Source organism: Anomaloglossus baeobatrachus, chromosome 4 (assembly GCF_048569485.1).
Source record: "Anomaloglossus baeobatrachus isolate aAnoBae1 chromosome 4, aAnoBae1.hap1, whole genome shotgun sequence".
NCBI lineage: Eukaryota > Metazoa > Chordata > Amphibia > Anura > Aromobatidae > Anomaloglossus > Anomaloglossus baeobatrachus.
In genome coordinates, this window is record NC_134356.1 from 78569541 (window position 1) to 78596605 (window position 27065).

General features: G+C 44.6%; 1 protein-coding gene across 1 annotated transcript in view; it reads right to left on the reverse strand.

Moving 5' to 3' along the window:
• The window catches only part of APBB3 (amyloid beta precursor protein binding family B member 3), a 168085-nt gene that overhangs the window by 112330 nt on the left and 28690 nt on the right, over positions 1-27065 (reverse strand). The window lies entirely within an intron of this gene.

Consider the following 27065-nt stretch of genomic DNA (forward strand, 5'->3'; position numbering starts at 1 on the left):
TGAAAAAAGAGATATTTAGTTTATGTATTGGCCAATGCACGTGAGCCCGTTCACCACGAGAAGGTAATTCTCTGTAAACTGGGAACCTAACTTGAAATGCCACTATCTGGGTTAAAAACATCCATTTCTGGGCAGCTAGACTAACCCAGATAGTGGCATTTCAAGTTATAATTTTTAGTCTAGTTGCCCAGACATGGATGTTTTTAACCTAGATAGAGGTATTTGAAGTTAGGTGTTCCCGGTTTACAGAGATATACCTTGCTGTGGTGACCGGGTTTACATGCATTCACCAATACATAACATAAATATCTCTTTTTTCATATATTCTTTTTTTATATACAATAAATATCTCTTTTTTCATATATTCCTATAGCAGTAATGCAATACTTTTTAGATTATATTTAGAGTACCCCAAAGAGATCTGCAGTGACATGGTGGGATAGCTCAAGAAATTGCAATTTTTTGCCAAAACTCTCAAATTTTAAATAGTACAGTTTGGAATTTTCAGTGCAGTGCACATTTTTGTAATACGTGCCATTTTGAGGTGAGCTGGCTTTCTTGTTTTTTTTCAAGGAGCTGTAAGTGCAGGCCAAGGAGCTGTAAGTGCAAGGCCAATCCCCCTGTACTTTGGGCTCATTATCATAAAATTTAGACAAACGATTTCTCTGAAACGGAAACATGGATTGCTATAATGAATGTATGGATTCATTCTGCATTATAGTAACCTAACATAAATGATATTAGTTTGGGATGCACAAAGCTTCTGACAGGTTCCCTTTAAGAAAAGTAAATAGCACCATACAGTGTAAAAATAATAGCAACATACAGTGCTTAAATATCAGTGATTTACAATATCTTAGTATAAATCTGCAGTGCCCAGGCATTTACGGTCATATGAAAAAGTTTGGGCACCCCTATAAATGTTAAACTTTTTTCTTTATAACAATTTGGGTTTTTGCAACAGCTATTTCAGTTTCATATATCTAATAACTGATGGACTGAGTAATATTTCTGGATTGAAATGAAGTTTATTGTACTAACAGAAAATGTGCAATCCGCATTTAAACAAAATTTGACCAGTGCAAAAGTATGGGCACCCTTATGAATTTCTTGATTTGAACACTCCTAACTACTTTTTACTGACTTACTAAAACACTAAATTGGTTTTGTAACCTCATTGAGCTTTGAACTTCATAGGCAGGTGTATCCAATCATGAGAAAAGGTATTTAAGGTGGCCACTTGCAAGTTGTTCTCCTATTTGAATCTCCTATGAAGAGTGGCATCATGGGCTCCTCAAAACAACTCTCAAATGATCTGAAAACAAAGATTATCCAACATAGTTGTTCAGGGGAAGGATACAAAAAGTTGTCTCAGAGATTTAAACTGTCAATTTCCACTGTGAGGAACATAGTAAGGAAATGGAAGAACACAGGTACAGTTCTTGTTAAGCCCAGAAGTGGCAGGCCAAGAAAAATATCAGAAAGGCAGAGAAGAAGAATAGTGAGAACAGTCAAGGACAATCCACAGACCACCTCCAAAGACCTGCAGCATCATCTTGCTGCAGATGGTGTCAATGTGCATTGGTCAACAATACAGCACACGTTGCACAAGGAGAAGCTGTATGGGAGAGTGATGCGAAAGAAGCCGTTTCTGCAAGCATGCCACAAACAGAGTCGCCTGAGGTATGCAAATGCACATTTGGACAAGCCAGTTACATTTTGGAAGAAAGTCCTGTGGACTGATGAATCAAAGATTGAGTTGTTTGGTCATACAAAAAGGCGTTATGCATGGAGGCAAAAAAACACAGCATTCCAAGAAAAGCACTTGCTACCCACAGTAAAATTTGGTGGAGGTTCCATCATGCTTTGGGGCTGTGTGGCCAATGCCGGCACCGGGAATCTTGTTAAAGTTGAGGGTCGCATGGATTCAACTCAGTATCAGCAGATTCTTGACAATAATGTGCAAGAATCAGTGACAAAGTTGAAGTTACGCAGGGGATGGATATTTCAGCAAGACAATGATCCAAAACACTGCTCCAAATCTACTCAGGCATTCATGCAGATGAACAATTACAATGTTCTGGAATGGCCATCCCAGTCCCCAGACCTGAATATCATTGAAAATCTGTGTGATGATTTGAAGTGTGCTGTCCATGCTCGGCGACCATCAAACTTAACTGAACTGGAATTGTTTAGTAAATAGGAATGGTCAAATATAGCTTCATCCAGGATCCAGGAACTCATTAACAGCTACAGGAAGCGACTAGAGGCTGTTATTTTTGCAAAAGGAGGATCTACAAAATATTAATTCCACTTTTATGTTGAGGTGTCCATACTTTTGCACCGGTCAAATTTTGTTTAAAAGGGGATTGCACATTTTCTGTTTTGTACAATAAACCTCATTTCAATCCAGAAATATTACTCAGTCCATCAGTTATTAGATATATGAAACTGAAATAGCTGTTGCAAAAACCCAAATTGTTATAAAGAAAAAAGGTTAACATTAATAGGGGTGCCCAAACTTTTTCATATGACTGTATATCACCCTATTCAGCAGAGGTGACTGATGCAGAGGATTGCACATCCTAAAGGGATTTTCCAAGAATTGATACATCTCATTCATAAGTTTGGTGATAAGTGTGCAATTGTCAAGGGGTTTCGTTAACAAGGATGGCGGTCTTGTGTTGTGGGTCAATGTGCAGTGGAGCATGTGCACTGCCAGTTCTCTAAGTTTATGGGACAGATGATGATAACCCAGTTCCATACCTGACAATCTCTGACAGCCCCATAGCCTTTTTATAGAGTAGTTGAGAAGATACTTAATTGCTTCTCTATTCAAATGAAGGACACAGGATACTCGTGAGCAGGGATTGACCTCAGAGATCAGACACTTAGGCGGGCTTTGCACACTACAACATCGCAGGTGCGATGTCGGTGGGGTCAAATTGAAAATGACATACTTCCGGCATCGCATGCGACATCGTAGTGTGTAAAGGTTCGATGATACGATTAACGAGCGCAAAAGCGTCGTAATCGTATCATTGGTGCAGCGTCGGCGTAATCCATAATTACGCTGACGCGACGGCCCGATGTTGTTCCTCGCTACTGCGGCAGCACACATCGCTGTGTGTGAAATCGCAGGAGCGAGCAACATCTCCTACCGGTGTCACCGCGGCTTCCGTAGGATATGCGGAAGGAAGGAGGTGGGCGGGATGTTTACATCCCGCTCATCTCCGCCCCTCTGCTCCTATTGGCCACCTGCCGTGTGACGTCGCTGTGACGCTGCACGACCCGCCCCCTTAATAAGGAGGCGGGTCGCAGGCCAGAGCGACGTCCCCGGACAGGCGAGTCCATGTGAAGCTGCTGTAGCGATAATATTCACTACGGCAGCTATCACAAGGATATCGCAGCTGTGACGGGGGCGGGGACTATCGCGCTCGGCATCGCAGCATCGGCTAGCGATGTCGCAGCGTGCAAAGTACCCCTTAGGCTTTCCACCTATTCATAGGACAGGTGCTATTTCAAGCCGACCCTGGTTTGAGAGAATGTAATTCTGTGCCATAATGGAAAATAGTGTACACAAGGTCTCTAGACAGTAGAGGAAAGGTACATAACATAAATCCTTCCTAGATACTTCTGGATAGTTCCATATTTGGGTCTCTGTTCCAGGCAGTGAGGCAAGGATCAGGCCTTGCCATCATTAGTATAGTGCTGCGCAGCATGAGGCATGAGTACTGACCTGATTATCTCACACTGTGCTGTACAGACCAGCAGCGGTGTCTTCTGAGAAGGCAGAAGCGGTTTATCACAGCTATCTGTCTTCTCTTCTACAGGCATAAAGAACTCAGTGAACATTGTGCACTGAAAAGAAGCTCCGGTCTCATGTTCACTGGGTCTCTGCCTAACATAGCAGACCTGGTGGGTCCTAGCTCGCTAAGATTAGCTCTGTCAGTGATATATTTCTGGTTGTTTCCCCTGTAACTGGAACTCCTAGTGATGCATCATCTACAGTGGAAAATATCTATAGTAAAGAAAAAAGAAATATATGTCCCTCAGAGTTCTGCTATGAGCTCTTGGGGACAAATTATGTTTTTAAAAAGAGAAATCTATCTATCTATCTATCTATCTATCTATCTATCTATCTATCTATCTATCTATCTATCTAGCGATCACTCTTACCTATCTCTCTATCTATCCAATAAAAAAAGAAGTAGAGCCCTCAAATAATATAATATAATAACATTTTACCATCTATGTGGCCATCTGTGTGTATGTGTGTACTGTCCGTGTGACACGTACCAGAAAAAAATGCATGGCACTGAAATTAATGGCCGGGTTTTGTGTTTAAAATGTGCAAAAATAGATAGAAAATACGTAAAGAGATAGATTATACAGCTATTAAATAAATAAATAATTAAATGAAGAAAATTATGCCCCCCCCCATTTATGATAACAGCAAAGGTAATGCAGACAGCTGTGAGCTGATATCAGGCTGGAAAGGGCTATGGTTATTGGGTCCTTCCCAGCCTAAAAATACCAGCCCGCAGCCACCACTTCTGTGATCAATATGCTGATTAGATAGCATGATGCGCCTTTGGCCTGCCACAAAAAGGCCACTCTAAAATGTGCAGTTTTACAGTATTAGGGAGGTCTGGGGTGGTCAGAAAGCCAGTCCGTATCTGGTGTGACCACCATTTACTAGTCTGCTATCTGTCCTGTACAGTGAAAACCGGGATTCATCCATGAAGAGAAAACCTCTCAATGTGCCAGACAACATTAAATTTGAGCATTTGCCCACTCAAGTTGGTTATGACAACGAACTGCAGTAAGGTGGAGACTCCAATGAGGACAATGAGCAGCAGATGACCTTCCCTGAGATGGTTTATGACAGTTTGTGCAGAATTTCTTTGGTTTTGCAAACCAATTGTTGCAGCAGCTGTCCGGGTGTTCTGTCCCAGGTGATCTTGGAGGTGAAGATGCTGGATGTTGAGGTCCTGGGCTTGTGTGGTTACATGTGGTCTGCGGTTGTGAGGCCACTTGGATGTACTGCCACATTATCTGAAACGTGTTTGGAGATGGCTTATGGTTGAGAAATGAACATTCAATTCACGGGCAACAGCTCTGGTGGACATTCCTACAGTCAGCATGCCAATTACACGCTCCCTAAAACCTTGTGACATCTCTGGCATTGTGCTGTGTGATAAAACTGTACATTTAAGAGTAGCTTCTTACTGTGGCCAGGCTAAGGCACACCTGTGCAATATTCATGAAGTCCACCTGTGAGATGGATGGATTATCTTGGCAAAGGAGAAGTGGTCACTGACACAGATTTAGACAAATTTGTGAATGATATTAGAGAGAAAAAGGCCTTTTGTGTGGATAGAAAAAGTCTTAGATCCTTGAGTTCAGCTAATGAGAAATAGGAGCATAAACAAAAGTGTTGCATTTATATTTTTGTTCACTGTATTATCTATTATTTTTGCACATCTTTAACACATAAAAATCTTTAATTTCTAAAATGCATTTTATTCTGTTACGTATCCCACAGATGGCACGCGGATGTCACACAGATGCCATCCATGTGTTGTACGAGTTTTTCATGGAACCATAGACTTCTATTGACCCTTTTCATCCCTGCTTCTAGTAAAAAAACAGATATATTGCCTTGAATTTCTCACAGACAGACGTGTGGTTCACACGGACATGTAAGGCTCACCATAGATTACAATGAGTAAGTGTGATATCCTTGAAAAAAACGGATGCCACACGTACCGGAAACTAACATGTGAATGGGGCCTTAAAGGATACCTGCCAGGTTGGATAATGCTATTTACCTGCACAAATGGGGTTAAATTGTAGGTTAGAAGTGTGATGAAGGTGCGGCAGGTTTACTGAAAGTGCATTAACTTGGAAAAAATGAACTTTATTCCTCCCGGCAGCCGCCGGCATTCAGTCATACGGGTGCAGCAACAGTAAACACGCACCCGAAACTTTGACTGACAGCCAGCTCTACAGTGTATAGTTTGTTTTCTATAAGTTCTCTATAATAGAGAACATATTAGCTACATGAAACTGAATTATTTCTCCCCAGTCACAGTACAAGTGCTACTGGGTTTATTAAGATACAGAAGATTCAGGATTCTGATGGAAACAAGGACGGCTCAGACCAAGATATGGATAAGTCAAGTGCACCACCTTGTACGCTCCTCCGAGAATTGTCACTGTATCTGATCATCTAGTGAAGGAAGCTAAAAATATACAAAGGTTAGCCTGCCTTCCCTTGTAAACTCAATCATGTTGACACGCTGCAGCTTAAACCCTATTAGAAAATTGGAAAACCGTCTCCTAGCTACAAGGCACGTCATGTCAGGATCACACTGTGCACAGGCCTGCCGTGCGAAACAACAGACAGATCTGTGATTACTGAACAAGCAAGCATGGGCTATGTCTGATCTGAGATAAAGAGCTAAAGAGATAGGGATAGAGGGATAGATAGATAGATAGATAGATAGATAGATAGATAGATGGATAGATAGAGGGATAGATAGATAGATAGATAGATAGATAGAGCATTGCCCCTGTTCACTCTTGCTGGATTCTGCTCAGTTTGGGGGTTTTTTTGTTTGTTTTTTTTGTAATACACTTATAGAGGTGGTGACTGCCTCAATACTTGACTGTGCATTGTTCCCATCAGCCTTTAGCAGAGGTTTCAAATTTGGCTGGGTATATGGGTCGCACATAGAAAAATGTTTTATTAGGGGGGGCACATTCTTGGCAGGACAAAGTGACATTTTTAGTAATACCATATATTTTTTTCTATACACCTTTGGATCACTTTTTTTTCATTTTTCACTCTTTTTTTGAGTTATGGTATGGTTTTAAGCTTGAATCGTTATCCTGCTCCCCTTCTTGTAGTAATATGCCCATCCTGGTCCCCTTGTAGTAATGTGACCATCCTTGTCCCTATCCTGTAGTACCTATCCTGGTCCCCATTCTGTAGTAATGTGCCTATCCTGGTCCCCATCCTGTAGTAATGTGCTCCATCCTGGTTCCCATCCTGTAGTAATGTGCTCCATCCTGGTCCCCATCCTGTAGTAATGTGCTCCATCCTGGTTCCCATCCTGTAGTAATGTGCTCCATCTTGTTCCCCATCCTGTAGTAATGTGCTCCATCCTGGTTCCCATCCTGTAGTAATGTGCTCCATCCTGGTTCCCATCCTGTAGTAATGTGCTCCATCTTGGCCCCCATCCTGTAGTAATGTGCTCCATCCTGGTCCCCATCCTGTAGTAATGTGCATATCCTGGTCCGCATCCTGTAGTATTCTGCCCATTCTGGTCCCCAACCTGTAGTAATGTGCCCATTCTCCTTATATGCCATTCTTCATATACACATAAAAAAAATCTTCTCACCTGTCTTCCGATCTCTTGGTGTACTCTTCCCTGCTTCTTGTGGCCCGCAAACCTGTGGACCCGGTAATGATGGCGGCTCGTGCCCACAGTAGTCAGCGCTTCATTTCATCTGAATGAACTGCTGGTGCCACGCAGAGCTCTCTGCAGGCCTAAACCAATGGCAGCTGCTGGCCTATCAGAGTCCAGCGCTTGACGACATATCACTACGTCAGCTGTTGGCCTGCTGCGATTGGCTGCTGGCTGCCTTAGGTATAGTTCTGCAGACTGCAGAGAGCCTTGAGCTGCACCAGTAGTTCATTCAAATGAAATGAGGCACTGTGGGCACCGTCACCGGACGCGAGCGTCATTGGGTCCACGGGCCTGGGAGCTGCAAGAAGAAGCCTGAGGGGCCACGTGTTTGAGACCCCTGGCCTAAAGTGTCATTCACACATCTGTATTTAACCCCTCCCCAACATTGGAAGTACTCCATACGTCCTGATTGTCAGTGAGTTCCCGACCAAGGACATACCTTGCTTTCCTGAGACTCCTGGCTCTCACAGCCAGAGACAGTGCCCGCGCAATCCCTGGCTGTTTAAGCTCATAAATGCCACAATAAATATCGATTGCAGCATTTAGGGGTCTGGAAGATGGATCACATTCCCTCTCCCTTGCGATCTGTAACTGAGCAATGTGATCGCGAGGGCCCAATGGTTGCCATGGTGACCCAAGGTCGTCATGGCGACCTCCGGATCATCAAGGTACGGAAAGCCTTTGGGATCATGCCAAGAGTATCCCAGATGGTTCTGTCATTGCTTTACTGACAGCTACTGTGTATTACAATGCTGATGCAATACACCATAGCTATCAGTAAAGCAATGCAAAAAGAGCAAAAAAAAAATTAAAAAATATTTAAATAAAAAAAAAATTTAAAAAGTAAACTTATTTGGTAACACCGCATTAAAAATACTATGTACAAATTGTCACACTAGTTAACTCCTTCAGGGCATAAGGTAAAAAAAAAAAAAAAGTAGCAAAAAAACTCTTTTCATCATTTCGGTAACAAAAAAGTGCAATAAAACGTGATAAAAGAAAGCCATATAATAATAATAATAATAATAATAATAATAATGGTACCGCTGAAAACATCATCTTGTCCAGCAAAAAACAAGCTGTCACATAGCTCCGTCAATGACAAAATAAAAAAGTTCTAGCTCTCAGAATACGCCTCATAAAAATGAGTAGTAGAAAGTGATCAAAAATAATTGTGACCCAAAATGGTACCAATAAAAACTCCAGCTCATCCTGTAAAAAACTAGCCCTCACATGACTCTGTTGGTAGAAAAATAAAAAAAAAAACTATAGCCTTTAAAATTCAGTGACGTAAAAAAACCTTTATTTTGTAAAAAAGCGTGTTTAGTGTCACAGGCGCCAAACCTATATACAGTTAGTATGGCTGAAGGCAGACTACTATATAAATGAAATACACTCTGGTGGGAATGTAGATATAGGAAAACATCTTTTACCCTGCAATATACTGGCAATTACAGTTGTTCACAGCATGGGCTGCTTTTACATTCAGAGCATAATGCATATACAGTTGAAAGCAATGATGGAACATCATTCTCCCTGTGCATCTGAGCTCTGACGTCTCAGCATAGCGGGCACGATGAAGTCACTATATCATGCCCGCTGTGCGGAGCTTGACAACACATGCTGCAGAGATCGGGGGAAGAGAAAGATGTTAGGTTTTTTGGTTTTGTTGGGTTTTTTTTTAAATCAGTGAGTAAATTGTTCTTATTGGGTGATCATGCTGTGTGTTGTCATTATACATTGTGGAGGGTTCTGTAGGGGGCCATTAAACTGCTTGGAGGGCTTTGTGGGGGGCCTTTATACTGTTTTGAGGGCTAAGTGGGGGTCCATTATACTGTTTTGAGGTCTAAATGGGGTCCATTATACTGTATGGGATCCATTATACTATGTGTGGGGAATTATATTGTGTGGCAGTCATTATACAGGGAGGCTACATAGGTAAGGATGGTTGACCTTGGGGAGATCAACATCCAACACCGCGGAGACATCATCACATGTTTCTCAACGCAGTGACATTAGAACAAGGCCCCCTGGGAAAATATGCAAAACAAGAATGCCGCGGAGACACCATCATATGTTTCTCAACGCTGGCAGGAAACTAGCCAGGTCTTTCACCGGGAAGGAACAACCACAGGAAGGGCAGTCTTCAGTCAAGGAGACACCTATGCCAAACATGGTATCCATTCACAGACAGCTGTTTCGGGGTATTTGCCCTTCCCGTGGTTGTTCCTTCCCGGTGAAAGACCTGGCTAGTTTCCTGCCAGCGTTGAGAAACATATGATGGTGTCTCCTCGGCATTCTTGTTTTGCATTTTTCCCAGGGGCCTTGTTCTAATGTCACTGCGTTGAGAAACATGTGATGGTGTCTCCGCGGTGTTGGATGTTGATCTCCCCGAGGTCAACCATCCTTAAAAATGTAGTCTTCTACTAGGCATTGTTCCCACTAGCCAGTTTGCTACTCTGCACTGGTGAGGGGCAAATACCCCGAAAAAGCTGTCTGTGGATGGATACCATGTTTGGCATAGGTGGTCTCCTTGACTGGAGAGACTGCCCTTCCTGTGGTTGTTCCTTCCCGGTGAAAGACCTGACTAGTTTCCTGCCAGTGTTGAGAAACATGTAATGGTGTCTCCGCGTCATTCTTATTATACAGGGAGGAGCCATTATAGTGAGTGGAAGCCATCATACTGTGTGGATGGCTTTGGTGGCTATCATACTGTCAGATAGGGTATGCAGTCCATTATACTGTCTGTGGGACCATTATACTGTATGGAGAGCCATCATGTTGTGTACAGAGCTGTGGGGGGAGTATGGGAGTACTGTGTCAGGGTCATCATACTATGTGTGGGTAACTGTGGGGGCCATCATCATGTGTTGCTGCCACTGTGGAGGATCATACTGTGTGGGAGAACAGTTGGGATATCATACTTTTGGAGGAGGCACTGCGGTGCTATCATACTGTGCAGGAATTTACTTTGGTGGTATTTTACTATGTTTGGGGCGTAATTTTGTTGGGGGCAATGAAAGAGCTATCTTAGTGCATGGAAACACTAAGGCGAATCAATAGTAGCAAAATTATTTTGTAAGACTACAAAATAAATTTGGGGGGATGGGGAAAGTTTTTACGTCAGCTAAGGGGACCAATGATTTCTCTGTATGCCACTAACCAAATAGGGTTATTATTATTCTTTTTCTATTCCTTTATTTTAAAACTAGGAATAAAAAATGACTTTTTTTTTTTTTAAATATCGTTTAAAACTTTTTTTGTATTTACTTACTTTATTATTTAATTTTCTTTTGCGGACTTAAATGTGAGATCCACAGTATATAGTATGACACAGCCTCCTTTAAAGTTCTTCTCCAGAGGAGTACCAAGAGGGCTGTGACGGAGGGGGTGTTAAAGCGCACCAATCACCAGGATTTTCCTATATAACCTAAAGCCAGTACCATACTGGCACTATCAGGCTGATTCTATATATACCTTTAGGCCTAAGACACACGGCGAGAAAAACGGTGAGAGTGGAATGCGATAAAAAAAATCGCATTCCACTCGGACCAATATTACGCTATGGGCCCGCTCCCATGAGCGATTGTTTTCTCAGCCCTAATCGGACCGAGGAAACAGTCGCAGCATGCTGCGGGTGAAAAGCGATCCTGTTTCACTCGCACCCATTCAAGTCTATGGGGTGTGAGACTGTGACCGGGGTTATCTATGACGGCCGGTATGTCTCGCCCCGGTTGTGCTCACTCCATGATAGAAAGTAAATCCACTCTAGGGTTAATGCTGTTTCCCTACAGGCTGAAGGAAGGGTTAAATGGAAACAGGAACGAGGGGCAGGTGTGCCGGGTGTGAGGGAGTGATCACAACTCCCTGAGTCTCTGCTGGAGAGACATGTATATTGCTGTGGATTTTTGTTTGGACATTAAACACCGTGTGCTGTGAACCTATATGCCTGGATCCCGTGTCTTCTGCTGCGCAGCCGACCGCGCTACCTCACATATGGTGGAGAATCGGCGGGCATGCCAGCCCGGTGAGGTGTACTTCCTTTTCTGGTGATCCGGTAGCACATGTCCTGGATTCAAGCAGCTATACTACGGCCCAAACCCAGCGACGCCATGGAGGACATACTAAGGCATTTGGCTCAGGCTAATGCACAGCAACAAGAGGCTAATGCACAGCAACAACAGGTGAATACCCACCTGCTCCGGACGTTGGAGCAACAGCAGCAACAGCACCAGCAATCCTTGAAATTGCAGGAAAAAAGGCACCAAGAACAGATGGTTCTCCTGGCCAAGTCAATCCGTGCCGGACCGGCAGCAACAACCCCGGGACCGGGTGACGACGGCAGCGTCCGGAAAGCGGTGAGACAAGCGTTGCAAAAGATGACCCCGGGGGATGATGTGGAAGCGTTCCTGGCAGTGTTTGAGCGGGTGGCCGAGCGGGAAAAGCTGCCGACCCCCCAGTGGGCTGAGGTATTGTCGCCCTATCTGACGGGGGAACCCCAAAAAGCGTACCTGGACCTCGGTACCGAGGACGCCATTGACTATGTGACCCTGAAAGCCGAAATACTGGCTCGGTTGGGGGTGAATACCTATGTACGGGCTCAGCGGGTAAATCAGTGGTTCTATGAGGAAGCCAAACCCGTACGCTCCCAGGCCTATGACTTATTACATCTTGTAAAAAAGTGGTTGCAGCCTGACACTCTGAGCCCGGCGCAAATGGTGGAAAGGGTAGTAGTGGATCGTTTTGTGCGCACTTTACCCGTCACCGTTCAACGGTGGGTAGGACAGGGTGACCCGAGTACCCTGGACCAATTAGTGTCCCTGGTAGAGCGGCATGTGGCTACGCAGGACTTGATACGGGACACTGAGACCTTGCGTACCGCCCGTCGGTCCGGCCCCTCCAAGCCTAGGGCCAAGGACCCACCGCCGACACCGGTACAGGAGTCCGCTACCATCCTGGCTGAGGCCGCGCCCGCCGTTCCTGAGGTCCGGAAGGCCATGTACCCTAAACGACAACTTGTCAAGGGGGTTTCCTTCCCTATTAGATGTTGGCGGTGCCAGCGGGTGGGACATATGGAAGCCCAGTGTCCCCTGACCACGGAGCCCATGGATTGTGGGGTTACCCGGCGGGGTTCAATGTATGCTCAGGTGGTGTGTACCGCTGACCTGGTTCCCCCAGAGACTGAGCCCCACTTGTGCCAAATACAGGTGAATGGATGTCCGGTTACAGGATTGTTGGATTCCGGAAGCTTAGTGACCCTTGTGCGATCCACCTTGAGGGCTAAAGTAAAGGCCACAGGACGTACCGTGGGGGTGGTTTGCATACATGGGGACCGCCGAGACTATCCCACGGGGATTGTCACCATCACAGCACCTTGCGGTCAGGTGCAACATGAGGTGGGACTGCTTAACACTCTTCCTTATGACGTGATCCTAGGACGGGATCTGCCCTATTTTTGGACTTTATGGAAGGGAACCCCTAGGTCCCCTCCGATATTGGTCAGTCCGGGGCCTGAGCCCTACAATCCTGAATCCGGGACACCTGCCGTAGGGGTCCCCATGATAGGGACAGAATGTGAACCCGATAGGTCGCCCCTAGAGGTATTGGCAGGAGAGGCTGAGACGGTCGAGCCCATCCCGGACTTGGAGGCATCCCCGGATGCGTTTGGGACAGCCCAACTCCAGGACCCTACGTTAATACATGCCCGGAATAGGGTGTTAGTAATTGACGGGGTGGCCCAGCTGCCCGGTGCCCAGGTAAGGTACCCCCATTTCGCTCTTAAACAGGATTTACTCTACCGGGTAGATGAAATACGGGGCGTGGGGGTGGAGCAGTTGGTGGTGCCCCAGCCGTATCGCCGGCGGGTCCTCGACTTGGCTCATAAACCTCTGATGAGTGGCCACCTAGGGGTCAAGAAAACGCAGGAGCGAATATTGCAAAGGTTCTATTGGCCCGGGGTCTTTGGGGAGGTAAAACGGTTCTGCGAAACCTGCCCGGAGTGTCAGCTTACCGCACCACTGGTCCACTTTCGCAGTCCGTTGGTGCCGTTACCCATTATAGAAGTCCCTTTTGAACGGATAGGGATGGATCTGGTGGGGCCCCTCGTAAAGTCTGCTCGAGGGCACCAACACATCCTAGTGATCGTTGACTATGCCACCCGGTATCCAGAGGCGATACCTCTCAGACATACTGCGGCGAAGCTTATAGCTCGGGAGTTGTTTTCTGTGTTCTGCCGGGTGGGTTTGCCCAAGGAGATCCTTACGGATCAGGGGACCCCATTCATGTCTAAAGTGACCAAAGAACTATGCCGGCTACTCCAGATCAAGCAGTTGCGTACGTCTGTGTATCATCCTCAGACGGATGGGTTAGTAGAACGATTCAATAAAACCCTGAAAACCATGCTAAAAAGGGTGATCTCCAAAGACGGGAAGGACTGGGATATGATGCTTCCCTATTTGATGTTTGCCATCCGAGAGGTGCCACAGGCATCCACGGGGTTTTCGCCTTTTGAATTGTTATACGGGCGACATCCCCGGGGATTGTTGGACCTGGCAAAGGAAACATGGGAGCAAGAGCCCACCCCCCATAAAAGGGTGATTGAACACATTTTAGGAATGCAGAACCGCATAAGCGCGGTCATGCCAATTGTGAAGGAGCATTTACAGGAGGCTCAGGCCGCGCAAAGCGGCCGCTATAATAGACAAGCCACCGTGCGGACCTTTAAACCCGGGGATCGGGTGTTGGTATTAATCCCCACGGCGGAGAGTAAATTCCTGGCTCAGTGGCAAGGCCCCTACGAGATAAAGGAAAAAGTCGGGGTGGTCAACTATAAAGTATTGCAGCCCGGTAGGCGGAAACCTGAACAAATATACCATGTCAACCTATTAAAACCGTGGCAGGAACGGGAAAGCCTGATGGTTGAGTTTCCCCCATCTCCCTCCTCTTCGGGTCGTTCACTCCCGGCTTCAGCGACCTCCGGAGAGGACGAACCGGAAGTAAGGATCGGAGAAGCCCTCACCAAGCAACAGAGGCGAGAGGCCAGACGGCTGGTTCAGCAGAACCCCGATGTCTTCTCCGAGTTGCCGGGTAGGACCAGTCTGATACGACATGACATTGTCACCGAGCCCCACCTGAAGGTACGCCTGAAGTCATACCGCGTGCCGGAGGCTCGAAGACAAGCCATATCAGAAGAAGTGAAGACAATGCTACGCCTGGGGGTCATCGAAAAATCCCGGAGTGAATGGGCTAGTCCCATTGTCCTAATACCAAAACCCGATGGCTCCTTAAGGTTCTGCAATGACTTCCGGAGATTGAACGAAATATCCAAGTTCGATCTCTACCCCATGCCCCGGGTGGATGAGCTGATTGATAGGCTGGGACAGGCGCGATATTTTACCACGCTCGACCTGACCAAGGGGTACTGGCAGGTGCCACTGACGGAGTCCGCCAAGGAGAAAACCGCTTTTGTTACGCCGGAGGGTCTCTTCCACTATGTTGTCTTGCCTTTTGGGTTACATGGCGCTCCGGCCACGTTCCAGAGGTTGATGGACTTAGTGCTGGAACCCCACCAGGCGTATGCATCAGCGTACCTTGATGACATCATTATTTACAGCCCCGATTGGCAGACCCACTTGGAACAGGTACAAGCGGTGGTGGACGCGCTTCGAACAGCCGGATTGACAGCCAATCCCAAGAAATGTGCGTTGGGACTCACGGAAGCCCGCTACTTGGGCTACGTGATAGGCCAAGGAGTGATAAAGCCCCAAATTAACAAGGTTGAGGCGATCCAGAAGTGGCCTAGACCCCTGACCACAAAGCAGGTTAGGGCCTTCCTGGGTATCGTGGGGTACTACAGGAGGTTTGTAAGAGATTTTGCGGGACTATCAGCCCCCTTGACGGACCTTCTCAAAGGCAAGAAGTCCGTCATGGTGCGCTGGACTCCGCAGGCCGAGGACTCCTTCCGGGCCCTGAAGGGGGTCCTGTGCGGACAACCCGTTCTGGTCAACCCTGATTTCCGGAAGGAGTTCATAGTACAGACTGACGCCTCTGGGGACGGCCTGGGGGCAGTGCTGTCTCAGGTGGTTCAGGGGGAGGAACACCCCGTCACCTTCTTGAGTAGGAAGCTCACCCCTCCCGAGCGGAATTATAGCGTAGTGGAGAAGGAGTGCCTGGCGATTAAATGGGCCTTGGAGTCCCTACGCTATTACCTGCTGGGACGGCAGTTTCGCTTGGTGACTGATCACTCTCCGCTGGTCTGGATGAGGTCCGCCAAGGAACGGAATGCCCGGGTTACCCGGTGGTTCCTTTCTCTGCAGAACTTCCGGTTTACGGTTGAACACCGGGCCGGTAGGTTGCAGGTCAACGCCGATGCCTTGTCCCGCGGCCCGTGTTTGATGGCGGGAGTTCAACCCCGCACGCTTGAACTGAGGGGGGGGGTATGTGAGACTGTGACCGGGGTTATCTATGACGGCCGGTATGTCTCGCCCCGGTTGTGCTCACTCCATGATAGAAAGTAAATCCACTCTAGGGTTAATGCTGTTTCCCTACAGGCTGAAGGAAGGGTTAAATGGAAACAGGAACGAGGGGCAGGTGTGCCGGGTGTGAGGGAGTGATCACAACTCCCTGAGTCTCTGCTGGAGAGACATGTATATTGCTGTGGATTTTTGTTTGGACATTAAACACCGTGTGCTGTGAACCTATATGCCTGGATCCCGTGTCTTCTGCTGCGCAGCCGACCGCGCTACCTCACAGGGGCGAGAGAAATATCGCACTGCTCTTGCGTTACACCAGTGTAAAGAGAGAGCAGTGCGATTCTCGCATCAGCCGGCGACGCAGGAGATAGGGAGATAAATCCCTCCCCTCCGCAGCACTGGCTCTCCCCTCTGCAACTACGGCCCTCCCCTCCCCAGTGCCAGCCCCTCCCCCTCTGCAGCTGTGGTCTGATCGCACGATCAGACCACAGTCGCATGACTCTCGCGTGACACGCAGCTCCCGCTGTGCTGCCAGCATGAGGCGAGTGTCATGCGAGGATTGCACATAACCCCGTATGGCCTCAGCCTTAGTTGTTTAGTTGTCAGCTAGGAAGCATAGGTTTTGAAACACAAGCAAGTAAAGTTTGTAAAATCAGCAGCTTTTTGAATGACAGCAGCTGCAGGAGCTGATAGCTGGGATGGGTATTGATATTCATTATCCCCTCCCCCTGTTATTTATGCTAATGCTGCTGTCATACCCATGTGACCAGAAGGGGCGAGGCCTTAGCCAACATAGCTGATACCAGGAAGCAACATTTTTCTGTTGGCCCCTTCTGGTCAAATGGGTATGACATCAGCACAGGTCCTTTTAGTCACAAAGTAAATCGATTCTATAACATAATTAGCATATATAACAGGGGGAGGGGATAACTATGAATACCCCCCCAGATATCAGCTGATCGGCAGCTGCTGTCATTCAAAAAGCTGCTGATTTTCAAAGTTTACTTGTTTGTGTTTAAAAACATAAACATCCTAGCTGACAAATAAAAGTATGTATAGAATCAGCCGGATAGTGCCAGTATAGCACTGGCTTTAGGTTATATAGGAAAATCCTGATGATTGGTTCACTGTAAGTGCATGCATCAGTGATCGCTTTATTGAGAGATTGACAGATAGAACCAGTGGTAAACACAGGAAGAAGGGGGTACCTGAGAAAGAATAATATTTCGTCCCTTTACAGTTCCACAAGACGTAACTCTGTCAGGGAATCTGATCTCGGAAGGTTGGTGAATCAGCAGTATCTCTTGGATGTGAGAATCACAAGCATCTTTTCATCATTACATATTCATCACTTAATGATCTTTTTCCATACGTTCCGCTTGAAAACACACCAAGCAAAAATATACACACAACACTTTTATTTTTGCTCCCGTTTTTCAAGAGCTGAACTTTGAGATCTAAGACTTTTTCTATGTACACAAAAGGAATTCTGCTCACAAATATTGTTCACAAATTTGCCTAAATCTGTGTTAGTGAGAATTTCTCCTCTGCCAAGATAATCCATCCACATCACAGGTGGGGCATATCAAACATTACGCTAGGGTGTGGACCCATAGCACCGAGTCACCCTGAGGGGCGTTACTAAGCGATTACCTCGTATTCACTAGAGCCTCTGATGGTGAGGATAGGCTTGTGCCGGAAAGTAGCCATGAGGTGCTACTCCAGGGTATATCCCGACACAGCAACTGCTGACCCCAGGGGTTAAGGATGCAGGAAAGGGCTCAGGTGCAGACATGATGGCTGATGCAAGCTGGTCGGCTGGTTCAGAGGGTATGGCTAATATGACAGGTGTAGCAGTTACAGCGGGTATGAAAGGTACAGCAGGTAGGGGAGATACTAAGGGTACCCTTAGTACTATATTTATCATCTTGCACCTTCTCTTGCTGTTTTTTGTATATTTTGTATGATTTTAATTTTATATTTCTATAAAAATTAATTTTTAATCTATTTATTGTCACTTCTTTTTTGAACATGGATACATGTTCAAAGTTGTTGTTCACAGGTGTGTCTTAGCCAGGCCACAATAAAATGGCACTCTAAAATGTGCAGTTTTACAGTACTGGGGGAGGGGAAGGGTCTGCTGGTCATGCAAAAAGTGGGATGATTCCAGCTACCAGGAATTGTGTACAGATCCTTGCAACATGGGGCCATGCATTTTCATGCTGTAGCATGAGCTGATGGTCGTGGATGAATGGCGGAACAATGGGTCTCAGGATCTCATCACTGCATTTCTGTGCATTAAAAATGACATCAATAAAATTCACCTCATATCATGTTCATACGCCTGCCCATACCATTACCCCACCCAACCAAGAGCCACTCGATTGACAAAGTTGCCATCATGTAAATAATCACTAAAGGATTCTACAAGATTCTGAACTCAAAAATGGGCCTCACTGTATTAAAGCACATAATAAAGCACCATGGTGAATATTAAGACTCAACTTTTACTTATTAATTATTAAAAGTATAAATACGTGTGTAAATCATGCAAATCAAAATGAAAAACTATACATAAAAATTTTACACTGGTGGATCTATTCCTGCCGTTTAGAAGTACCGGGATACCAGAAGAATAAATAATAAGTAATAATAATAATAATAATAACTAACGGCTGTGTGTGGGCGGCGGAGTCTGTGTGCGGTGGTGTCTGTGTGCGGAGGTGTCTTTCTGCGGAGTTGTCTGTGTGTGGCGGTGTGTGTGCGGCGGTGTCTGTGTGCGGTGGTGTCTGTGCGGTGGTGTCTGTGTGCGGAGGTGTCTTTGTGCGGTGGTGTGTGTGCGGCAGTGTCTGTGTGCGGTGGTGTCTGTGTGCGGAGGTGTCTGATGAATCAGTGAAGTGTGGTTCAAATCCCGCTCCAATTCGCAGCCGGACTGCACCTGTCGCTGATTGGTCGCGCCAGCTGCCCGCAACCAATCAGCGACGCGGAATTTCCGTTACAGACAGACAAAATTAGACAATTCTATATATAGATGATTAAACCTTCCAAGAAATATTGCTTGAGAAACATACTGTATAATAATGCTGAAATACCAGCATATCTTCCACCATTTCAATAAAACAAAAAGATAACTGAAAAACAGTAAATAAGAATAATAAAAAATAATAAAAAAAGAGAGAACAACAACAAAAAAAGGGGAAAATGAGCAAGATAGAAAGTAAGTCAGGGTAAGGAGCATAAAGAGAATATAGAAAAGAAGAAAAAAGGGAGGGGAGAGGGAAAGGGAGAAAGGTCACCTCTCCCACTCACAGCTTTTCAAATACCTCCCGGAACTCTAGAGAGTCTAGGAACATGATCCAGAGGCCCCATATTCGAGTAAATTTATCAAACGACCAATCCCTCTCTGCAGTGAGGTCCTCCATACTCTGAAGACTGGCCATCTACCCTACCTAGTCCACCAGTGAAGGACATTTTGTGGACTTCCACAATCTTGGAATGACCATCCGAACTGAAGTTAAGCAAAATCTCAACAGATCGCTCTTCTGGGACTTTACAGAGCCCGGAATGACAGAAAGAAAAACTATTTGTGGAGAACTGTCAACCTGGTTCCCACTAATCTTACAATACACTGAGAATATTGAATCCCAGAAGGGTCGGATTTTAGGACAACTCCACCAAATGTGCAGCATGGAACCTCCATCTACACCGCACCTCCAGCACCTGATACTAAGGGAAAGACCATATGGAGGGTCGCCGGGCAGCAATACGATCGGGTAAGAACCTTGTAATTTTTTTCTTGCGCTGAGCAAGCCATTTAATTTGTGAGTTCGAAAAAACACCTGCTTCCATTCTTCCTCCATAACATCCACTCCCAGCTCCTCCCTCCATCCTGTGATGAATTTGAGACAGTCGGCGTCATCTCTCTGATTCATAAATTTATAGAGGAGTGAAATAGAGTGAGCAGGCTGCAACTCCAACAGGAACAATTTTTCAAACTGAGTAAGGCAAGTATCAAAAATTTGTCTCCATCCCCAGAAGAGAGAAAAGACTTCAACTGCGAGTATTCCATACAAGACACCTAAGATGTTTAGATACTATTGAGACAGCAAAAAATATTGTAAGTTCAAATTACTGCTCAAAAATACAATTCCTAAACATAATTGATTCTAGTCAAAAACAGAAAAAAGGTTGCGCAAAAGAATTTAATTGCCTACTGGCCACAAGATATTTAGACAATGAAAACAGCAGCACTGAGATAGAGACGCACTTCATACAGCTATGTCAAAACAATGGTCGGACAGCTACAACTAAATCACCATGTGTCACATGACCATGATCAAAACAGACAAAGAACAATCTAACCCATAGGTTGAGGTCCAGGTGTTGATGTCCTCAAACTAGTGTCTGTCCTGTATCAGCAAGCACTTTCTTGGCGGGGCTAGGAGTCAGCCCTAATCAACCCTGTCAAGGTATAACTGGACCTGTGCATCCACAGCTCCAGCTCTTGCAAGGACCGGCCACATCTGACCCTATGCGTGAATGTACCTGTACTAGCCCCAAGAGCCTCCTGATGTGATTCGATCTTCCAGGATTATTAGGGGAGTATCAATGCACTTGACACACAGTTAAGACTCACAGACCAGTATCTTAGTAATGGATTTTGGTAGAGTACGGTCTGGTCATTGCATTGTTACTCCCCTGATGATCCTAGAAAGTTGAAACTCATCGGGAGCCATTTGGGTCTAGTACAGGGACCATCACACATAGTGTCAGATGTCGACTGTCCTTGTTAGAGAGGGAGCTGTGAATTCACGTGGCCAATTATACCCTGTCAGGGATGAATAGGGTCAACTCCTGTTCTTTGGCCACCCCGCATTCCCCTCCCCACCGATTCGTATGGACAGATGAAATAAAGGTAAAGATTTTAAGCAGGCTAATGAGTGCCAACCTTTCTTTTGTATGCCTGTGAAGGGCCAACTCCTAGCCCCACTAAGAAAGTGCTTGCTGATCCAGGACAGACTCTAGTTGGAGGACATCAACCCTTGGACCTCAACATTTGGGTGACATTGTTCTATTCTGTTTTGGTCATGGTCATATGACACATGGTGAGTTAGTTGTAACTGTCTGACCATTATTTTTACATTGCTGCGTGAAGTGTGTCTCTATATCAGTGCTGTTGTTTTGATTGTCTAGATATCTTGTGGTCAGAAGGCAATAACATACTTTTGGGTAATAGGCAAGAACATACTTTGGGGTAATAGGCAATAACATACTTTGGGGTAATAGGCAATAACATACTTTGGGGTAATAGGCAATAACATACTTATGGGTAACAATTTTACTGTTTTTGACTAGAATCAGTTATCTTTAGGTATTGTATCTTTGATCAGCAATTTGAACATGAAATATTTTTTGCTGTGTCAATAGTATCTAGATGCCTTCATACACATTCTTGGCAATGAGTGGTACCTTGTCTTTTGTAATTAGTTGAATACTAATTATTTATTCTTTCTGGTAACTTGGTATCTAAATGGCAGCAATTGATCCTGCAGTGTCAAATTTTTAAGTATACTTCTTCACTTTGATTTGGTTGATTAACGTTGACATTAGCAAACCTCTCACCCACATGACGCCATACATGGTGTCTGGCATCTGCCCTGTACAATGAAAACCGGGATTTATCTATGAAGAGAACACTTCTCTAACGTGCACTACCCCACTCAAGTCTGTTACGACTATGAACTGCAGTCAGGTGGAGACCCCGATGAGGACGTCTCCCTGAGATGGATTCTGACCGTTTGTGCAGAAATTCTTTGGTTATGAAAACCAATTGACGTAGCAGCTGTCCTGGTGGCCGGTCTCCGATGATTTTGGAGGAGAAGATGCTGGATGTGGAGGTCCTGGGCTGGTGTGGTTACACATGCGGTTGTGAGGCCGGTTAGATGTGCTGCTAAATTCGCTGAAACGTCTTGAAGACGGCTTATGGTAGAGAAACGAACTTCCAATTCACGGGCAACAGCTCTGGTGGACATTCCAGTCAGCTTGCCAATTACATGTTCCCTCAAAAGTTGCAACACCTGTGGCATTGTGCTCTGTGATATAACCGCACATTTTAGAGTGGCCTTTTCTTTTATTGTGGCCAGCCTAAGGTGCACTTGTGCAATAATCATGCTGTCTAATCAGTATCTTGATATGCCACACCTGTGAGGTGGACAGAGTCTTTCAGCAAAGGAGAAGTGATCACTAACACAGATTTAAACAAATTTGTGAACAATATTTGAGCGAAAAAGGCCTTTTGTGTACCTAGAAAAACCCTGAGATTTTGAGTTCAGCTCATGAAAAAATACGAGTAAAAACAAAAGTGTTGCATTTATATTTTTGTTCCATGTGTGTATCCGTGACTTTTCAAGTTTCAAAGAAGTCTCCTTAAAATTAAAGAGGTGGTTCACTACTTAGTTTACCAAGCCACATCAATATAACATTGAGAAACAAGGCTTCTCTTAAATACCTTGTGTTGGCCACAGTGTCTGTGAGCAGCGCTATTGTGGTCTGCTCATTCCCATCCACCTGGATCCGTGACCTCTGATGTCCGGTGATGTCACATCAACATCCAGTTGACCTGACATCACCGATGCGGACCCAGTCTCCATGAGTGATTGGGCTGTGGGCAGTGTTTCACCGCACATCACAGTCCAGCATTGCTCCTGATGGGGCGTGCTGCAGTGAGGTAGAGAGCGGGGAAGATGCTGGGCTGTGATATTGGGCTGTGATGACTCATGGAGACTGGGACCCGTTTTGGTGATATCAGGTCAACTGGATGTTGATGTGACATCACCGGACATCAGAGGTCACAGAGTCAGAGGATCACGTGATGGGGATGAGCGAACCGCATTAGCGCTGCTCACAGACACTATTGCCAATACATGGTATTTGAGAGAAGCCTTGTTTCTCAACGTATATCGATGTGGCCAGTAATGCTAACTAGGGAATCCCCCTCTAATATTTTCTTACTATGCTGCTTTATATAAGGAAAGTTTGATGCCAGCTCATAGGCAAAAAAAGTAGAATATGTATATCGTATATATTTATTTTAGCATAATAGTAAAGTAGAAATCTGTTCCATGTTGTTGACAGCGAGGAGGATTTAATCGAGAAAATAAAGGTTCTTATCTGGAGGATTACTGTATAAAAAAACGCGGTTTCATAGATTGGCTGCGTACTTGTGTGTTTGCCCACACATTCGCTGGAGTAAGCTGATTGGGGAGTCAAAGAGCTTTATAGCTATAGAGAGAAAACCAAATCTTAACCACTGATTGCCTGGCTGTTATTGTATAGGGCAAACATAAACTTGAAGCATCTTTGCAAAATATTATCTGCATGTTCTCTGTATCCCATCAGTCACCTACCGCACGAGGAGTCTTTTACTATGGACAGGACCTTATTATAATATTTTATTGTACTTTTTTTTTATTTTCGCACATGTAACCCAACTGGTCATCAGCTCACTATGGTTACATAAAGAGGAAACTATTTGTACCATAATGCCTATTGACTTACATATTCATTTAGGTTGAAAAATATTTGGACAGTGACCGAATCTTTGTGATTTGGGCTCCGCATGACACTATTTTTTAAAATACATTTTTGAAATGTTTAAGAATTGCAACCATTTTGTACAAAGCCTCCTCATTTTAAGGGCTCTAAATTAATTGGATAAAGTAACTATCATAAATAAAATGCTAATTTTTATTACTTTGTAGAGACTCCTTTGCAGGCAATGACTACCTGAAGTCTGGAAGTCATGGATATCACCAAACGCTCGGTTTCCTCCTTTGTGGTGCTTTCCCAGGTCTTTACTACAGCAGTGATATCAGTTGTTCCTTGTTTGTGGGTCTTTTTGTCTTAAGCATGTGAATTGCAGCTCGATGGGGTTGAGATCTGGTGATTGACTTGGCCATTGCAGAATATTCCACTTATTTGCCTTAAAAGTCTCCTGGGGTTCTTTCGCAGTATATTTTGGCTCATTGTCCATGTTTACTGTGAAGCGCCATCCAATCAACCTTGCTGTATTTGGTTCACTCTGAGCAGAAAGTACAGCCCTGTACACTTCAAAATTCATCCGGGTTCTTCTGTCTTCAGTCACATCATCAATAAACACTAGTAACTCAGGGCCATTGAAAGTCATGTACGCCCGGCCATCACTCTGCCTCCACCATGTGTTACAGAGGATGTGATGTACTTTGGATCATGAGCCGTTCCAAGCCTTCTCCATACTTTTTCTTCCATCATTCTGGTACAGGTTGATCTTAGTTTCATCTGTCAAAAAAATGCTTTTCCGAACTGGGCTGGCTTGTTTAGATTTATTTTTGGCACAGTCTAATCTGCCTTTCTATTTTTAAAGGGAACCTGTCACGTCCCATATGCGTTCTGACCTACAAACAGGGTGATGTGTGGCCTAATAACCCCTTCCTACCCATCCCAGTTTTGTAATAATGTATATTATGAATGTTAAAAAAAAACAACATTTTATTGCTTACATGTTCCCTATGTAAATACGATAGGCTCTAGTCCCCAGGGCATCGCTTCACCCTGTGGGCATTTGTATACCATAAATTTACATGAGCGACGTCACCGTCAGCTCCTTCAGATCCCGCGTGTGCACGCTTATTATTCCCGCAACCTTCTTATCTGGCTGTTTACTTGCTGGCGATCTCTGACTGCAGGATTTAACGTGTGCTGGGGCGAAGTGCGTCATTCCCTGCTGCCATAGGCGGCCCTGTAACATAATCAATAGGTGCCGATGGGTCGTTATGACAGCAGGGGGTCAACTGGTAACTCTATCACTGTTATGGCGTAGTCCCTGTGAACACTGAAGCATCGCTCTGAGCACCAGAAGTGATCGGACTGTGTTAACTTCAAGTCTTCGGGACTAGAAAATCAATAAAAAGTATATTTATATACTGTGTATATATATATATATATATATATATATATATATATATATAAAAAACGTTTTTCAAAATATGACAAATAATAACAAAACAAGTTCAAATTGCCCCAGTGAAAAGAAAACAATAAAAAAAAAACAACATCACATATTTGGTATCGCTGTGTTGATAAATGCCTGATAAAAATATTAGTAAAGGGTGTAACGAGAGAAAAAAAATCAAAACTCCAGAATTACACTTTTTGGTCTCCGTAACATTGCAATAAAATGCAATAAGAGGCGATGAAAACATCACATCTATGATAAAGTGGTACAATTAAAAATGCCAGCTTGAGGTGCAAAAAATAAGTTGTCACTGAGGACCAGATCCCAAAAAATGAGAACGCTATGGGTCTTGAAAATGGCAATTTTTTATTTATTTTTTTTTCTTTTACACAAATTTCTGAATTTTTTTTCACCACCTAAATAAGAATAAAACAACACGTTTGGTATCTACTAACTAGTACTTTCCTGGAAAATCATACTGCCAGTTCAGTTTTACCATATAGTGAACGTGGTAAATAGAAAAAACTCAAAACAGTTGTGGAATTGCACTTTTTTTTTGCAATTTCACAGCACAAGGACATTTTTTCCTGTTTTCCAGTACAATATGGGGCAGAATAAATGGTGTCATTCAAAAGTACAACTCATCCCGCAAAAAAACCCAAGCCCTTATATGGCTATATAAACTAAAAAAAGTTATCGCTCTTGGAAGAAGGGGAGGGACTTATGAAAATGGAAAAAAAAACCCCAACAAAACAGAAAATTAACCGGTGGTTAAGGTGTTAAAGGAACAAAAAAACCAAAAAACTTTAATATTAGATGATCTGAGATGCTTATGTAAGAGTATTATTGACAATTTTTTTTATTTTTTAAGATTTTTATGTCTTTCCCTGGATCAACAATTCATGATGATTTTTTTTTTCAATCTTACGGATTATGAAAATATTAACATCAGCCATTTAAAGGGGTTTTCCAATAAGCAAAGTTAATTTTAAAGTTCATTTTAATGATTAAATCCTGGATTAATAGTAATAATTTCCACAATTTGATGTGTTTAAAAATAATGTTCCTGTGCTGAGATAATCTTATATGTGTCCCTGCTCTGTACTGTGTAATGGCCGTGTCTGACCGTAGTGGGACAAGGTCTGATCATACCATATCTCCTAGGCAGGGGAAGAAACAAAAAAAGTATACAGACATTACTGCACAAGATCATGGCTGATTCTTTCTGTGAAGGAAAACATTTCCCTGCCAGTTTCTTTTAACAATGTTTTACCTCAAAGAAAGAATAATTTGTGATCCCGTGCTGTATACTCTTTTACTTCCTCCCCTGCCTAGGAGATGTGGTATGATCAGACCATGTGCCTGTATGGTCAGACACATCCATTACAAAGTACATAGCAGGGACACATATATAAGATTATCTCAGCACAGGAACATTTTTTTTAAACCCATCCAAGTGTGGAAATTATCATTCCAAGATCTAATGATTAAAATTAACTTTGTTCGTGGCATAATCCCTTTAAATTCTAACATGACTCATTCAAAATACGTCAAAATAAGTGTTATATTTCTAAAAGTGTGACTAGAGTGAAAACACACTGAAAGGTTATGGCATGCTGAGATTTAATAAAGGTAAACTATGTCCTTTAGTACTGAAATTATTACATTTCTTCTAAAACACACCCACGTGAAATGACACATTTAACTACTTGGAAGATTTAAAAAATCTATATATATAATTGCCTTATTCTGTCTGTCTGTCTGTCTGTCTGTCTGTCTTGCTCCAAAATTGTGTCCTTACGGTGACACAAAGCTGATTGGCCGCTGGGCTCGCCATGGCCCCGCCCCCCGCACGGATTGGCCGCTCGCCCAGGCTGCGCCCCCACACGGATTGGCCGGCCGCTCGCCCAGGCTCCGCCCCCCCACAGATTGGCCTCTCGCCCCGGCACCCTGCAGGCATTGGCAACTCGTCCACGCCCCGCCCCCCTCACGCAATGCACGCTAGCTCTTGCCCCGCCCCCCCCCCCGCATTCCCCGAACCGACACGGTCACGGAGCCACGACTACCAGGTGAGTACTGTACCCCTGGGAGCCCACATCAGCGTACGCCGCCAAACCAGCCGAC